Source organism: Crocuta crocuta, unplaced genomic scaffold (assembly GCF_008692635.1).
Source record: "Crocuta crocuta isolate KB4526 unplaced genomic scaffold, BGI_CrCroc_1.0 scaffold7, whole genome shotgun sequence".
Lineage (NCBI taxonomy): Eukaryota > Metazoa > Chordata > Mammalia > Carnivora > Hyaenidae > Crocuta > Crocuta crocuta.
Genome location: NW_027531904.1, coordinates 1,459,392 through 1,473,223, shown reverse-complemented (window position 1 = coordinate 1,473,223; position 13,832 = coordinate 1,459,392). Strand labels below are relative to the sequence as shown.

At 48.6% G+C, this 13,832-nt stretch overlaps 1 protein-coding gene and 1 long non-coding RNA gene across 2 annotated transcripts in view; one reads left to right on the top strand and one right to left on the bottom strand.

Annotated features, from left to right (window-relative positions):
* The window catches only part of SLCO3A1 (solute carrier organic anion transporter family member 3A1), a 244,776-nt gene that overhangs the window by 96,252 nt on the left and 134,692 nt on the right, over window positions 1-13,832 (top strand). The gene's annotated exons all lie outside the window — the stretch shown is intronic.
* Window positions 10,254-11,567, bottom strand: LOC144240157 (uncharacterized). The gene is made up of 2 exons (XR_013337624.1): window positions 11,457-11,567; window positions 10,254-10,589 (listed from the first exon to the last, which is right to left on the bottom strand). It is a non-coding gene; the product is annotated as an uncharacterized LOC144240157 (long non-coding RNA).

Here is a 13,832-nt window from a genome sequence, read left to right as displayed (position 1 = left end):
CTGAAACCACATGGGCCGGCCCGCATGACCCCTGCCCTGGCAAGGTGAAAAAAGTACGTCACGGGTTTTGGGGTTAACTGGCACTGAAAAGCAGTCAGATTCTTTTTCCATTTTCTTACATGGTAACCGTGACCGCCATCGACTCACACGTTGGATTCTGTGTGGGTGTTATTGATGGAAGAAGGGAGCCAGAGAGACAGGGAGAAGGGAGGGTGGGCCCAGCACTCTCCTGCAGAGAGAGAGAGAGAGAGAGAGAGCGCGAGCGCGAGCGAGAGCGCAAGCCTGCCCCAGTAGGCAGACTGGTGACAGGAGCCCGGCTGCCTTCTCTTTGACATCAGTGCTCAGAAGACGCCTGTGTCCACATCTTTTCATAGAGCATTTGGCAAACCCAGTGCACAGCGTAATGTGTTCCAAAGATATGTATTCTCTCAAGCCACCTTAGAAATCTGTTCGATCATTTGGTTCTGGGGTGCATAAGATGTGATTCTAATGGCAGTTAAACAAAAAACAACCCTGGCTTCATTGTTGTGTGACCTCATGTAAATTACATATTCTCTCCCAGTCAGAGAGTTCTGGTGAGGATAAAATGAGTTAGCACACGGGATTCCCCAGACAGTAGCCAGTTCTCAAGGAGTGACAGCCCCAAGCCCTCCAATGTTGACACGATTGTGGTGTCTGTTGCTATGTCCCTATAGCACGTTTTTGGGTGGCCGGAGAGTAATGTGTCTGCCTTAAAGGTGTGGTATGCATTCATTCATTCATTCATTCATTCATCTGTGATTTATGGGCTCCTATTATGTGCCATTAAAGGTGTGGTTTCCCTTCCTTCATTTAGTATTCACTCATTCATTCATCTGTGATTTATGGGCTCCTATTATGTGCCATTAAAAGTGTGGTCTCCCTTCATTTAGTATTCACTCATTCATTCATCTGAGATTTATTGAGCTCCTATTATGGGCTGAGCATTAAGGCCACAAAAATGAATGAGGCACAGCCCTGCCCTGAAGCGGGTCCCACTCTGGAGAGCTGTTCATATAAACTCTCATGTTATTTTCTCTCTAATGATGACCTGAAGGGAGGCAGGTGTCAAGGGCATCGAGAACCCAGGCAGAGGGAGCTGGTGGGAAGGCGCCAGAGGGCCTTGCCGTTCCGTGCCATTTATTATAGTGATGCCCCAGGTTTTAGAAGACAAAACTCATAGCCCATTTGTAGTGAGAGACTCCCCCCCCTTCTGAGAGTGGCAGGAAGACAAAATCAATGATGCATTTTATTGCTTTGAGAGTAGATTCAGTCAGAAGGTGCAGAGATAGGGCAGGAAATCCTGTCTGAATCCAAAGTTCCCATCCGTTGGCATAAAATCCTGAAGAACCCTCGGAGGGAGGGGGAGAAAAGTATAATATTCGAGCAATACCGAGAAATTCCTGACTTTAAAAAGGACAGATTTTTAGCAAAGGAAGTTGGATATTTAGAGGTGTTTTTTTTTCCAGAATTATTTTTAGCCTCCAGCTATATAATTTTTCTTGCCGACTTAGGTGCAGTATGCAGATTAGACCGGTTGTGTTTGGGAACGGAAAACAAGCCGTGCCCTCTGGTTGGGGAGTCAGGAAGCATGCAGTGTCGTCGCGCATTCAAGGGCACTGGGGCACAGCCTGTAGAGAATCAGATTCTTGCAGACAGCTGGTTGTGTGGAATCAGAGTGGGGTAGTTATCCCAGGAAACCAGAACCCATTTTGCAAGAGTGGAAGCTCCAAGAAATTGAGTAGCTTTCTCAGGGTCACGTGACTGCAGGGAAGGGTCTGAACCAGAACTCTGAGGGTCCCTTTGGGTTTCCTGCTTCTGTAAGTGTGACATGAGGGGTTAGGTGGTGAGTATGCTAAAGCCTCTCAAGGGTTTCTTGATGCTTCTCCTCCTAAGGATAAGACTCCACTTAAATGGAATCTCCCCTTCTTTATACAACATACAGAGTCTAGTAGCTGCTTACATCCTAAATGGTCACATTGGGGCCAAACAGCTAGCCTGGTCATGTTTTTTTTTTTAACTAGGGGACCGAAGTTCATTGTCCTTTAAAACATTAAATCTCTTCTTCATCTTTTGGTAACCTGCAGGAGCATAAACGTGGAATTTGCATAAAATTTGTCTGTAAAAGAGAGATTGACTTTTAATAAACACCTTTGAAAATTGGAACTGATTTTACCCTCCTGCTTCAGGAAATCCTTCTGGAGGGTTCAGTCCTCATCTCACTGGTTGTGATCCTGCGTGGTGTCTGAGCTCTGTCTTCTGAGGCTGAGACCCTTGCCTGGTTCCCCTGTGTGTGGGGCCCCCAGAGCAGCCTGCATGCCTGGCTTAGTACGTGGTGCTTTACATGGTCTCTTCCCTGCTGTGGGTCCTGGCTGCAGGGCCCCGGACATAGCATAGGTCTGTCCCCTGATGAGTGAAAAAACAAAGGAAAAAACAAATTAAAGAAACTGATGCGACCCTACTACCTTCCATGTCATGGGCAGAGTTAATCTCAGTGATTTCTTATCAGATCTCTCTTTTCTTTTCGTTTCTATAGTCTTCTAAATAGAGGTGATTGGCTGAGAGGTGACGGGGGATGGGGCCCCCCATGCCCTCCCAGCTAGTCCTCAGAGTTAACTGAGCCTCAGGTCCTTTGGGATATTTATGAAAATATTATGCCGTCCAACGAGTTCGGACTTCTTTATTTTGGAATCCACAGCAATCTGTATTTAAGTGAAATTCCTCCTACTGTATGTTGATATGTGTTCATGTGAAGTGATGTGTGTGTGTTTGTATTCCTTGACCCACACATTTCTCGATCTAACAAATGTTTATTGAGTCCCTACTGTGTGTCAAGCACTTCTCGGAGTCCTGGGGACGCAGCCATGGAAATAGAAGGTCTCGGGGTTCATGGAACTTACACCCTGGTGTAAGAGAGATGAAAACAAACCAAAAAAAGGAACAAAATAACAGTAGTAACAGGGCACCTGGGTGGCTCAGTCTGTTGAGTGTCCAACTTCAGCTCAGGTCATGATCTCGTGGTTTCATGAGTTCGAGCCCCACATCAGGCTCACTCCAGTCAGTGCAGAGCCTGCTTGGGATCCTCTGTCTCCCCCGCACCCCTGCCCCTGCCTCTTGTGCTCTCTCAAAAATAAACATTTAAAAGAAAAAATAACAGTAGTAACAAGTGCTCTAATGAAAGCAGAGCAGGATGAGAGGCTCAATGGTGAGTCAGGCGCATCCTTCCCGAAGTCTGAGGCTCTCACCTTAAGGCTGTGGGTGAGGGGCACCTGTGTAGGTCAGTCAGTTAAGCATCCACTTGGGTTCCTGTTATGATCTTGCGGTTCATGGGTTCGAGCCCCGCATCAGGCTCTGTGCTAACAGCTCAGAGCCTGGAGCCTTCTTCAGATTCTGTTTCTCCTTCTCTCTCTGCCCTTCCCTGCTTGTGCTCTGTCTGTATTAGGAAAAAAAAATTAGAAAAAAAAAAAGGCTATGGGTGATACTTCATAGGGTTCTCAAGAAGAATACTGGAGGGACATTGGGCACTCATGAGTGCTGATATCAAACAACGGCCCTCCTGTGGCCAGCAAACATATCGATGGCAGCCACCTGTGTTTTGGGGCAGTGCTAGGCATGGAGCCAGACACCAAACATTCTTGATGTTTAATTTTGGACGTCATTCTGCAAGGCAGGTCTACCCCATACCATGTGGGAAGGAGATGAGTCTTTGTTTCAGGCCACTGTCTGTTCTCTTCCTTCCCTGACCTGTAACGGTCTCCTGTGACAGTTTACTGTTAAACCAGGGTTACTTGAGATTATCAGTCAGCAAAGCAGATGGAATTTTCTAAGTTCTCCACCCTGTGAGTGGCTGCTATCTACCTTGCCAGTATTGTGTGATTCATCACCCGAGTAAGAGCTAATATTTCCCCAGGGCCCTTTAGTAGCGGAAAACACAAAGAAGTGGTGGAGAGGTTTCTAAGTTACTTAGCAGATTTTATGAACTGCTAATTACCTCATAAAAGCATTTTATTGGCCAAGGGTGATCTTTTACTGGCTCTGTTTACATATCTCAGTCCCTTTGCCTGTTTCTTCTGTCCTGGAAAACTCTGCCCTCCGTCCAGCAGAGGAAGTTTCGGATGCCCAAGCCATTGCCCAACACTGGTCCCCACATGTGGGGACAGGGACTCTTCTGGTGCTATATCTGGTGATGCTTGAAGCAGGATATGACCTCTCGATTTGATTGGTTTAATAGATTTAGCCACAGACTGGAGCCTTGGTTTTCTTATCTGCCAAGTGGGAGAAAGAAGGATTGGAAGGCAGGTTTGTGTTTATTTGCGTTTGTTTGCTTTCTGAATGGGCTCTTCCACTTCTGAATCTTTAAGAAGTTTCTCGCTTAGGGGACAGAAGTGACAGAGCAGGTGGTGAGTGTAACAGATGACAGAAAGTGGAACCAGCCAGCTCTTGTTTCATTTGCATTTTCCTCACTGATTAGAATGCCTTAAAACAGAAAGGGTGGGGCAAACAGGTTCACAGAGCAGCTGGAGTCCAGAGTAATTAAAAGAAAGTAGCACGGAGCCCTGAATTCTGTTTTGTATTTTCTTAAGGGAGTTTGGAGAAATCAGCTCATAGATCCTGGTTCTTTAAAAAAAAAAAAAAAAAAAAAAATCCAGGGAATGAGGAAAAGGAGATCACAAAGTTGTCATGGTTTGTATGAAGCAGGAAAAGAAGGCTTCTGGACATAATAGGCAACACGCGGGAGAGAGTGACAGCATTCTCCACCAAATGTCCAGAGTGGATTAGTAAACAGATGGGGCGCTTCGGTTGAAGATGACTGGGAATTGTCACGAGCTCTCTAAAAACAAGCAGGGCCAAGTCAATGCATTACATTTCTGATAGAATCGCTGTTATATCAAACTGATGCCCAAGATATGATTACCTGGCTATGTGTCAACAAATTTTCTCATCGTGTCCTTGGGAACTTGTTAAATAACACGTTTCTTCCATTTATGGAGAGAGAAGTCATGTGTTTGATGCAGGCTAAGGCTTTTATATATGTTGTCCCATAGAATCCTCAGATCAACCACGTGAAAAAGGTACTCTCTCATGATTTTTCCTATATTGTGGATGAGCAGATTGAAGCTCAGAGAGATTAAGCAACTTGCCCAAGGTTGCATGGCCAGGAGTACCAGAAGAGGAGTCCCGCCCCAGTTTCTTTGCCGCTCGTAACCATGCTCTTAACCACAATGCTACACTGCCCCTATAGGATTCGTATTAGATTGGCATTGGTCTACAAATACCTCTGGTGTGGGCCGCCACTGGTGTCTTCCTTTGGCTTTGTGCCATTCCACAGTTTTATCCATGACCTGAATGAAAACATAAAGGCACACTTTCCACACAAGCTAAGCAGTTGGCACAGGCTGGAAACCGATCGTGCGCGGTACGGCACGAAATGATCGGTCCAACAACGGGCGGAAACCACAAGGGCACTGCAGAGTGTACCTTTCTGCATCTTGGGTTCTTGGGTTCATCATCTGCATTCTACACGTGTGCAAGAGGGACGCTTTATTGCAGAGCACATGGAGAGGCTGTGCATCATTTAGAGCCTGCGTTGCCTCTTTTCATCAGTGTCCTCCTCGGTATGCATAAACCACCTGTTTGAGAATCTTCCTGAGAATCTGGGCCAAGGATTAGCAGTGAGCAGACCAGTCCCTTCTGCTGACTTGCTGCTGATCACACTGAGTGCTGCAAGGCACGATGGAGGAGAGGAGACCGAGGAGGCTCGTGGAGGGAGAGAGGGAGGTGTGAGGCATAGGTCGCTGGTCAGGTGTTTGTCAGGTCCAGGTCATGACAGAGGTGACAGGGGCAGGTACAGGCTTTCAGTGATTTGCTTCTTGTCTCTAGCCAGAGGCCAGTCTCATCGGAACCAGAGCCCAAGCCTCTGGACCCTACTAGCACCAACGTGAAAAACCACCAGCGCTGAAATCTGCCCCTCCAACCTGGCCTCGATCTGCTGGACCCTGGAAGAGACATGCACCTGATCCTTGATGCTCAGAGGCCTTGCCCTGCCATGCTCCATTCATCAATAAATATTTATTGATGGCCGACAGCACCGGAGAATGTTTTAGGTCCTGGGGATACACTTTTACTAAAACAGAAACAAAAGGGGAAAAGGAAAGAAAAACACATCCCAACAGCAAATTGGTAAATGTCCTAATCTAGAAAGAAGACCACTGGGACACTGGATTTAATGCAATATTCAAACGGCTCAAATATACAATACCTNGATCAGGCCTTTTTTTTTTTTTTCCCCCTAGGTGGGTTTTATTCCATAATGGAATCACTGCTTCTAATTTTCAGGGGAACAGGCTGCAACTGGGGCTTTTTCCATGGTTTCCAAGGCCAAGTGCAGAATGCTGGAGTTGGTGTTCCTGAGAATTTTTGTAGGACCCGGAAATGAGAGCATGTTGCTTTCTGCTGGTGTATCTCTTAAGAGATCTCGACTTGTTGCTTCAGAAAGAGGGGTGTGTGTGTGAACCCGTGAGCCCACGTGTGTGTTTAAACGTCAGAGCAAGTCTGACCCATGGCCAGACAAGCCTCTCCCCCAAACTGCCAGTTGCTTAGAAGAATATCCTGTTTCTTTCAGGCTCTGGAGGGTATATGTTCAAGTAAATACTTTAATTCAATTACATCCTGTTGCCAAGTAATTTCTTAAAGAAGAGGCAGTAAATGGAATCTCTACTGGGAAAGTTGTGCTATCATCCCTGGATGGCTTTCTCTGGATGGAACATGCTTATTTGAAAACTGTCCGCAGCCTGTTGTATTTACAAGCCAGATCTCGGACCAGGGAGAAGAAAGGAAACATGTTCCCTTTTAGAGGATGCCAAATTTAGGATTTGTCCCTAGTGATGTGGGAACAGCTGTCAGAGATCGTTTGGCCCGCCCAGCCAGGCCCTTACACCGTGGTGAGCATGAGACACAGGGTCACCGTGTTCTGGGAATTAAAGATCCTTGCGGGGGAGGGGGGAAGGGGGGCAGAGCAGGGATCGGACCTGGGCTTGGTGAGTGTCCACATCCAAGCTTTCCGTTTCGCATCTTTTACCTCCTTAGCTGTAGTCATTGCCTGGGCAAAGGCCCATGTGAACATTTGCTTTTGAAAAATGTTTGTTTTCTCCCAAGGGAATACATCCTCCCCATAGAAAATTTGGAAACATAATAGAGACTAACAAGGAAAATAAGAATCCTCTATTTTCCCACATCGCAGGGATAAAGTACAGTTTTGTCTGTTTTTTTCCCCCTAGTATTTTTTTTCCTGATCACATATATGTAGTCAAGCCAACACTGTATGAATGAATGATTTTATAAGATTTTGTGAATGACATCTGCCCTAAGGAGCTGAGTTCCCATCCAGCTGAAGCCTGAACTCTTGCCTTCATATACGTTTTTAAAAAATACATTATGGGGGCACCTGGGTGGCTCAGTTGGCTCAGGTCATGATCGCACAGTTCGTGGGTTTGAGCCCTGCGTCGGGCTCTGTGCTGACAGCTAGCTCAGAGCCTGGAGCCTGCTTCAGATTCTGTGTCTCCCTCTCTCTCTGACCCTCCCCTGCTCACACTGTCTCTCTCTCAGAAATAAAAAAATATTAAAAAAAAAAACTTATGTTTGAGACACGGAGAAAGAACACAAGTGAGGGAGGGGCAGACAGAGAGGGAGACACAGAATCCGAAGCAGCCCCCAGGCTCTGAGCTGTCAGCACAGAGCCTGATGCGGGGCTCGAACCCACTAACCGTGAGCTCATCACCTGAGCCGATGTCGGACACTTAACAGACTGAGTCACTCAGGTGCCTCCAAATACATTTTAATGGAACTTTTCCATCTACTATTATGAAGAGTAAAAGATCTATGATTCAATCAGGCTCCTTCTGGGCTCAGGTGACACGTCTGTGAGCCTAGAGGCCACAGGTCAATTACCTAGGAATGATTCAGAATTGCAGCTGCCTGCCCAGTTATGTTTCTTAAGGTGCATTATTGCTCTAATAAAATGTTCTGGGCTATAATTTTGTAACAATTGGTACTAGGAGTCCCAAAGGAGTTGTGCATTTATCTTGAACATGGGCTCTACCCAGGCCCCCACCAGCACAGCAAAGTTTGCTTTAATGATGTTCCTTTGAATAATTTAAATGCCACCCTCCTGTTGATTCTTTCTGTGTATTTTATTCTGCAAAATGCCCCAAAGGGTTAGTTGGTTTTCAAAAGCTGCATGTTAGACACAGTTGGATATTTTTTTTTTCCCTTCAGCGGCTTTGAGATTTATGCACTGATGCTTTTCTCAAACAAATAGCAAGGGAAACGACCTTTGCAAAATACAAAATTTCATCCTGGGAATGCACGGTGGACAACTTCTCGCCTTCCGCAGAGCCCGTGGCAGAAACCCGGGTTGAGAAGGTCGGGGGAGAGGATCGTGGCATCTTGCCAGAGCCACAGCAAAGAGCACGGTCACTACAGTTGCTTAAAATGATTTAAAAACCTGCTATCATTCCGGCTGATGGAACCATGGAAACCCGATGGCAACCTTGGAAGGATTCTGCCCTGAGGGCTGAAAGATTTGGAAAATTTTAGGTCTAACAGGGGTCTGAGAATCCGACGCTCCCCAGAGCTTGAATTTACAGAGGGAGGAGACTGCGGTCTGCCAGAGTTAAAGGCTGCCTTAAGTCACACCCACCGCTGCAGAGGGGGATTGGAACCCACATCTCCCGAAGCCCAGCCATGCTTCTCCAGTGCCCCATGGGACCTCTCCGGCGCCTCGCATGTCCTGAGGACACCACCGAGGTGTCAAAACTGTACCGTGGGGACGAGAAGCACTCTTTGCCCAGTGGTCTGATGGCCTGAGAAGCAGATGCCAACCTTTGGGCCCCTGGTGTGTTCATCCTGAAATGAACGTGTTTTGTGAATTACCTAAATGAACCCTCGCTGCAGGTTGGCATCTTGCCTGAGCTCGGTTCCGCCCTGTACGGGACGGACGCGGGGAGGACATTTCATGAGCGCTCTGAATGTCCGGTAGCCCGTTAAAGACACGTTCTGCACAGAGGATCTCCAGTATGTGGGCTTCGTTTGCTTGTGCCGGGGGTCCCCACGTGAAAGGTTAGGGCAAGGAAGAAGAAAGACCAAGGAAATCTATGAAGTCTTTAAAGGAGCTAAACACAGGGTTGTTTCTTTGTTGTTGTTTTTTTCCTCCAAAGGGATGAGTCAGTGGAGAAATATTAGCAGTATAAAAAGGATTTGAAAAGCATGAGAAAAAAGAAAATGTTAATTACGTTAACCTTTTAGAACTTACGCAGTGCACAGCAGGAACACGAGCCGATTTTGTTTCCTTGAAACCAGCCATCTGACGACAGGGCTTTCTCGAAGCCCAAATAAGGGGGCTGCTTCTGCTGCTCAGTTGTGCTAATGAGCCCTCCTGTTCCTTGAGGCCTCAAAGGTTTTCCCGGACCCCTAGCTTTGACCCTCTTTGGAATTTCACTGTACAAAATGTGGAAGTGTGAGGTGTCTGAGGGAAGTCCCTGAGGGGGCCTTATGTCACTGTCAGTCCTGGAGGGACCAGGGGTTGTGGGAGGAAGATTGGAGAATCTTCCCGAGACTGAGAGCTGTACTGCTGGCCAAGTGGCTGAGAGACTTTGCGGTGCCTTAGGAGATCATCGGTAAAAAAGGACGTCAGCCATGCCCACTCAGGTGACATGGACACAGGACTCAATGGCGCGTTAGCCAATTGATGGCCCTGGGAGTTAGTGGTGGTGATGTTCTGCCTGCCCTCAACCGTGGGCCATTGCCCCCGTAGGGTTCTTGTTTTGTGTTGGGTGTCTGCGGGACTGATGTTTGGTCAAGACGGGGGCCAGAGTACACCGTCCCCTAAGAGGGGCTAGTGTTAAACTTTGTCCAGATTTGTCTCAAGCCCAGAGGGCCACACCGTGTGTGCACATGGGTGATGAGGGGAGATGAGGCACCATGGGGGCCAGGGATGGGAGAGAGAATGGAATGCTCCCTTGAAGATGTGGAATCCCAGAGTCCGAAAGGAAGGGTGGGTAGGGCTTTGGTGTAGTAGTCTTGGTGGTGAAACAGCTGTAGGGGAGGCTGAGAGGTTGAGTGTCGCGTATCCTTTACAGCCTCGGCTGGGCTGTGCATCCAGCCTTTGAGGAAGTAGAGGCATGGTGAGGGTATAAATGGAGATGAAGCTGGAAGGGAAGCGTTTTGGATGAGGCGGAGGATTGTCAGATTTTACTATGTATGTCATGGGCAAGCCCATCGGAAGCTTTTGAATAGCGGAGATGCCCTGGGTTTTTGGCAGAAAGTTCTGGCTGCTGTGACTGGGTGGGTTGAAGTGGGAAGCAGCTGCAGGTGGCGGGCCCCTCGGGAGGCATCGTGATGCTTCTGGCAGACCGTCAGGAGGACGAGCACCAAGTCAGAGATGCAGCCAGGAGACAGCTTTGAGGAGCATCACAAAAGCAGTGCTAAGAAGAACAGGAGTCTGGTTGGATGAGGCAGATGAGGATCGGGAAGAGGTGATGATCACCCGGCAGCTGGCGGCGGGTGACGGGAAGCTGAAATGAGGAAAGGGGGGAAATGAGGGAAACCAAGGCACGTCTGAGCAGTTTCGACTTTGAGGTGTCAGAGGACGTCTGTGTCAACGTATCGGGCAGGTAGCACAGGGTTTGGGGTTCAGAGCGTGGAAGACAGATCACAGAAAGAAGTGTACAGAAAGTTTCACAATGTTGAATTTGTGCAGAATTTTAAAATTTACAGAAGAAGCTTGTATATCAAAAGACTCTACGGGTGAGATATCATCATCTCTGTCATGTGGGTGGGGATACTGAGGCATGCCTACTAGCAGAGTGGATGGTCCAGCAGGGGGTGAGGTTGGAGCACGTTGTCCATATGCCAGAAAGCATTGAAATTCACACTATCCTTGCAATATTTCACTCTTTGGAGGAAGATGGTCATCTTCTCACCACCCCCAGGACAACAGTGCGATCCTTCACTCCATATCCCCCAGTTCGTGGCCTCCGTGGCCTCCCTGTTCATGGAGAAGTAGCCGTGTGCCAGCTTGGGCAGCTGGGTAGACACGTGGGGTGAAAGACTGAGGGGCATAAATGCCCACATGGGGATGAAGAGACGGTGAGGGAAGATCAGAGAAACAGGGATGCTGGCCTGGCTGGGGCCCAGCAAGGGAAGGGTCGAAGGAAGCACAGCGTCAATGGGGTCTTATTGACTGTCGGGATGATCTTGGCTTTATGCAAGAAAGCTCATGGGGAGCCATGGCAGGGTGCTGAGCAGAGAAGTGACAGAATCTGATGGCCCCTGTGTGCTCCATTGACACTAGGCTGTGGAGAGCAAGTAGGGGGCGCATCTCTACGCAGGGACCTAGAGGGATCCCGGAGGCAGGTAAGGTGGGGGTAGCACGCACCTACCTTAAAGGGAGCACTGACACCTATTCGGATGGATTCTTTGTGGAGAGCGGTTGATTCAAGGAGTCAAGGAGGGTCTCGGTAACTGGATGGGTGGGGCTGCCATTAGGCTGGGGAGGTCTGTAGAGAGAGCAAACTTGAGCGGGTGGGGGGATGGCCCGGAGCCTGTGCTGGGAGCTGCTAAGCTTCAGACGCAGACAGTGAGTGGGGACTTGGGTACAGGGACACAGGCCGGGAGAAGTGTCAGTTTGGGAGTCATCTGTATGAGACGGTTCCCAAAGCAGCAAGGCTGGACAAGATGGCCCAGTGGGTGGGTGCAGACAAGAAAGAGAGCCTGGAACACTCCCTTGCCAAGGGCGTAGGGGGAAGTGGATGGACCTGGGCCAGAGGGAGCAGCTGGGAGGCTTTAGCAGGTGCTGTCTGGGCTCTGGGAGGAGGAGGGATCACCTGCGTCTAGGGTGGCAGGTGGATCGGGTAGAATGACAGTGGCCATTGGATTCATCCACTTACACATCAAAGGTGGCCTTGTTTCTCAGTCTCTTCTAGCAGTGACCTGTAGCTGTCGTGCAAGAAAAGGGCCAATGAGAATATCCCCTTCACTACTCAGTTATGTCCCGGCGCAATACCGATAGCCCTTTCAGTTATCAGTGGCCATAATGTGTCACATGATCTCCATTTACTCTCCTGTAATCCTCACACAGGACAAGATGGTCACTACATTTCACAGCGGTGGGAAGTGAGATTCAGGGAGTTTGATGGCTTGTTCAAGGTCAGAGTTAAAGGGGCCTAGCAGGATCAAGAATCCAGAACAGTGGGCTCCCAGGCATGTGGTTTTCCACGCTGGGGACAGTTAGTCCAGTGGGTACAGGTAGCCCCAGACAGAGCCGTGGTCTAGGCTTTAATACCTGAGCTGGCCACTCAGGAGCCACCCATGTTTCCTTTAGTGGCCTCATGAGTCGCCTGGAGGCCCTTAGATGAATTTATATAAAGAAATAAGACCAGGCTGGTAACAACTCCAATAAAACTCACTCTTTGCTGTCTATATTATGAGGATAGTGGTGCGAAGGTAAACTTTGTCAGAGGGGATGTCACGCTTTTTCTTCACTCTTCCCTTTGTTAAAACAAGTTAGGTAAAAAGCCATGTTGTGTGGCCTAAAGGGATGTAGAAACCCAGATCAGTTTAAATGTAAGATACATAAACTCAAGTAAATACGCATATGGAATGATGAATTGCAAGAAGGTTCTCAGGCAGGCAGAGGGATCTAAGAGCGAACCATGAACCAGTCTGCAGACTGATTTTTAGTTTCCAGCACCACCTTGCAGAGGGCAGAGGCCTGGGCTCTGCTGGCTCCAGGCAGGTCACTCCAGCACAGCTCGGACAGGGAGCACAGAGCTCCCATACTCACAACCGGGAGTGAGTGCTAACGCCTACGCAGCCCCAGACCCCATGGTGGCCCTAAGAGCAGAAGCTCTTCCATGAGAGGTCCGTAAGATGTGAGTACGTGCCCTCATCTGGTGCCCTTTCCTGACCCCGAAGAGGCGCCCACCTGCTTCCTTCTCCTGGGGCCAGTGCTTTTGGCCAGAGCCTGTAGGGTGTGGTGGCTGCTGGTGGGACAGGGTGGGAGACTGGGACAGCACCACAGTTTAGGGACCCTGGAGACTGATCCCCATCCTGCACTAGTCAGCAAGGCAGGGTGGAGCGGGGCGCTCACACAGTGCTCTGTGCAGGCTGCAGGCATTCCCTCTGGTGTAACTGGGACCCGGCCACTGTCAGGACCAGCGTCCCCAGGCCTCCCCCGTACCTGCAGAACCTCCCTGGGCCAGACTGCCATTAGAGGAAAGCACCCCATCTGTTTTCTGGATTTCTCCTGTGTGTCTGAGGGCCCTCTAGCCAGCTGGGTTTCATGAAGCCCAAAATGGGTCTTGCCTGGAGCACATTCTCCTCCAATGTCTAAAGCCAGCCCAAGGGGGGTTTGTTTTTGTTTTTTTAATCTTTCTGAGGAATCTAATCTGTGTCCTTCCTTTACCAGCCTGTTGTGGAAGAAGAGAGCTGTTTAGTGTCTGAGAACCCTTCTGGGGCTTTTTAATGATTCTGTTCAAGTTTTTCTTCTCCTCATTGAAAATTCCACATTGCCAGGAATTAAGGGGCTTCAGGTTTAGAAACTGACAGACCCCATGCTCCCCACCTGGGCAGAAGCATCAATTAATTCAGCCTTTTCATGCATCCTGGGAGGAGGCCATATGCCTCTTTCAAAACCAAAGTCTTTTTTTTTTTTCAGTTAAGAAAAAAAAACCTTTCCCATTGCTTCAGTTACCACTTCCTAGTTCTAAGTTCTAGAACTTTCCTCCCTAAGCGTCTGCCTCATCCTCACTCCTGTA